Source organism: Solanum stenotomum, chromosome 7 (genome assembly GCF_019186545.1).
Source record: "Solanum stenotomum isolate F172 chromosome 7, ASM1918654v1, whole genome shotgun sequence".
Lineage (NCBI taxonomy): Eukaryota > Viridiplantae > Streptophyta > Magnoliopsida > Solanales > Solanaceae > Solanum > Solanum stenotomum.
This window is the reverse complement of record NC_064288.1, coordinates 38,133,713-38,137,888: the sequence shown is the minus strand read 5'-3', so window position 1 is coordinate 38,137,888 and position 4,176 is coordinate 38,133,713.

Here is a 4,176-nt window from a genome sequence, read left to right as displayed (position 1 = left end):
ATTTATGACAACCTTTTGTGTTATGATTTCATTACCATGTTTCACATCGTCACCCAACCCATATCCCTGGAGGATTCACCGTTACATCTTAGAATCCTAGTTCATTTATTCCTCTTTCATCCAAAAGTAAATCTTTCTATTTTTGTTTTTCAAATAAATGTAAATCGTCAGTAATATGTATATTCGTTCAATAGTCTAACACCATATAATCATCTTCCTCTGTTTTTGTAAAACTCTTAGAGCCTTAGCAGGTGCAATTAATGGAATATGCTACCAGGCCACTAATCCTCCATAAACAACCTATTTCTATTCGGAAGTTCAGAAATTACTTATTTGCACACAAAAGAAAAATAAAGCAGTGTGAATAACAATATATACTTCAATTGTACTTAAAATATACCTTTTAACATGCCATTAAAATGCTTAATAGGAGCAATTTTACAGGACTTGATCTGAAAAAGATATGGGTGTTTTTCGCGCAGATTCATAGATGTTACTCTTTCAACCATTTGAGGTTTTGTTCATCTGCAACCAGAATGATTAAAAAACAGGGTGATTAAAAAACCTAACTTTAACATGAAATCTAACTTTAGGAATACCCTGAAAAATAGATTAAGTTACCTCAAAAAAGAGATTATTCTAGTTGGGCCAAATTAAACAACCTATACATACTAGCTGCTATAGGACAAGCAAATTATGAATCTGTATACAAGAAACCAAAAACATCGAAAGAAAATGCACTAACCAAGAAGAAAAGCTTAGCATTTGTGATAACCAGTGACCGACATAACAGAATAATGGCATACAACAAAGGTGGAGGAAATAACTCTTCACTTTAATTGAGGAAATGGGCAAGAAAATGGCAGTGAAAACCAAGGAATAGAGAGAAATCGCCGCTTTGGTAACAAAAAGACGAGTTTAGGGTTTTTGGGGAAACAAAATAATAAGAGACTTTGAGGGGTCTTTCTTTTATTTCTTAAATTAAAACTGTTCAAAATAATTTAATTTTCGCTTTTTTGAAAACCATTTTAGTGGCTTAAAATATTAGCGCGGTTAATCCCGCTCAATTTAGAGCATCAGGGACCGGAACTGTACGATTCTGACGACCAAACTAATTCCTTTCGCTAGTTAACCAAACAAAATAGAAAATTAGGGACCAATATAAAAACTAGTCCTTATATGTGTACTTTCAGGGACCATATTATTAACTCGTCACTAAATCTTGGTCTTTAATGAAGCATTTTCTTGTAGTGCTTGAATGACGATTCTAAACACCTCTTAAAGGAAATGACTCTAGACTAGTAGCCCATCATGCATGCAACATATCTAAATCCACACAACCAAGGAGGAAAACTTCAACTCCAAGCTAAACATACTCAATGCAACACAAAGTAGAAGGAACTACATCTAACAACCCAAAATGCATGAAATTCTACATCTACTCATATTCAAGGAGAAACTACTATCTCCAAGCTAAAATCATGCTCAACACACCCTCATGGAACCTATACGCAATATATACTCATAACATTCTTCCAAGGAGGAATCTCTCAACTCCAAGCTAGGACATGTTCATCTATTCATCTTATGAAGTTCTATAGGCAACTTATACTCAATGCACTACAACATGAGGAAAACAATTATGCAAACTCATTTTCTTTCTAAACACAAGTTTTCATGAACATGCACAACATAAGAAAATCACTGAAACATCTAAAACACGCATGAATTCACATAAAGGAAAAATCATGAGGAACTCATCATCTTAATGCTAAAGGAGGAATACAAGGAAAAGGGATGAGGATATCAGGACTTATTATTGGCCCTTGGCATCCCATGTAGCACCCTCACCAAAAACCCTCATTCAAAGAATACTCCTTAACACTTTCATGGAAGCAAATTCCTTACTCTTCTATTTCTTAACTTGCCAGTCCAAGATCCTTACCGGTATTTCTAAATTAGAGAAATTCTCATTAACTCCCAACTCTTCTTAAAGAATTTATGAAAGTCGGATCTCCAACACCCTTCTATATCCTAGAGACATGGAAAATCGGATACACCGGTGCCACTCATTAAGCAACTCTAGTTCACAGGCAACCTTACCAACACCATTCAAGATTTCATATGAGCCTACAAAATCGGGACTAAACTTCACAAACTCACTACACCTCTCAAGGTGAGAATTTTAAGCTAACCTAAATCATGAACATCAAGAACACTCAACGACCTTGCTATCTAAGCACATCATCTCCCCCTTGGGAGTAAGCCTATACAAACTCTTCTAAGCCTCATTTCTTTCAATTCTAAGGTCGGAACAAGTTATCACTAAACTTTCACATTCTTCACACAAGAGGATTCTAAACCAGGGTGAATTAAACTACTACTCTTTAGACAAGTCTACTCACGCAACACATCTAGGCATTACTTAAACACCCTATTCCTCAAGTCTACACCAACATACTTAAAGCTCAAAAATGGCCAAGTAGGGTTCTACTATCAACAACACATAACAATAATGCAACCAATCCATCCTAAGGATGTCATCTAATTCTAGCATATCAAGTCCTATCTAGTCACATAGCCATAATTTGTATCACAACCAACATTTTCTTCATCGATCCTTGTAGCATAAGCCCTTCGAGTGGTCATATTCTCAAGACCATCGGATAAAGAGTAGGAGGGAGATCTTATAGAGTTAAACTCTATGGCACGACTTAGAAAATGAAGCTGCGAGATTTCCTAAACATCTAATAGTCTCCTATTCATAAGTGTGGCACGCTTCACATTTATTCACAAGACTCTACTAGACGTGGTTTTAGACATCCTAGAACCATTCTAAACTGTGTGCTCTGATTACCAAGTTTGTCACGACCCAAGGATACACCCTAGATGTAACATGGCACATAGAACCCCGAAGGACTCAATGTAAGCCACTTAGCATATCATAACATAAGATAATAGAAAAGTGCGTAAATTTAAAACATTTTTCATAACAGTCGAAGTGCGATAAAATGAAGAGGAAGTCTTTAACATTGTCTTTAACCATCTAAACAACTTTGAATAACTCTTAGGACCAACCCATAGAATAGTTATAAACATAAAAGAAAGACATAAAGGAAAGGTAATCAAATCCTTGATGCAATGAGGACTAACCAAGTCTTCAACTCCTTTCTTTTACAAAAAACCTAGCCACGAGAATGGAACTCAATATAGCCGTACCCTACATTTCATAAGAATTTAGGCAAGATTATGTGTTAGTACAAAATGTACTAAATATGATAGCTAGCATAACATAAGAGTTAGTCAACATAAGATACATATACCACAATCATAAGAGATATCAACATAAGGCATAGGCTATCGACATAAGAATTACATCATGTTCATAAGCATAGTAAAATCTTAGATCTTCATTCCATAAGAAAACTACTTCTCAAGTAACCTCAAAGCATACTTGTGCAATGCATGGATAAAACCCCATAATCCCACTCACACTAAGTACCACTTTTAGGTCATCATAATCATACTTACCATCTTTGGATCTCATCCTTAGCTTAATTCCCAAAGACAAGGAAACCTTCAGCTTTACTCCAACATATCATGGAAGGAAACTATGGCAACAATCCAAGCTAAGCATACAACATATAAGAGAACACTTCATAAGTAGCTTCAAGTAATACTTATGCAATGCATGGATAAGACACCATAATCCTACCCATACTAAGTACCACTTAAGGCTATCATACTAAAATGATTACTGTTTATCATTTCTAGACTACCAAGGAATAGTCACCATAATGGGATATACTAAGCTACCAAGGAATAGTCACCATATTGGGATAGACCAAGCTACATAGGAATAGTCACCAAATTGGGCTAGACCAAGCTATATAGGAATAGTCAGTATATTGGGAGAGACCAAGCTACCATGGAAACATACTATTATGCAAGTCCAAACTATACAAGAAAGGGTACTATTACTCCATCCTAGCTTCCAATGAAATGGTTTGGCCTAACCAGGTCATGCTACCATGCAAGCATTCTATGATGCTAGTATAAGCTACCCTTAAGAAGAGTATGATTTCTCAATCCAAGGCTACCATGACATCTCCTACTCAAGCTACCATGAAATGGTCTTATATTACCCAGTCAAGCTATACATGAAGGGATTTCATG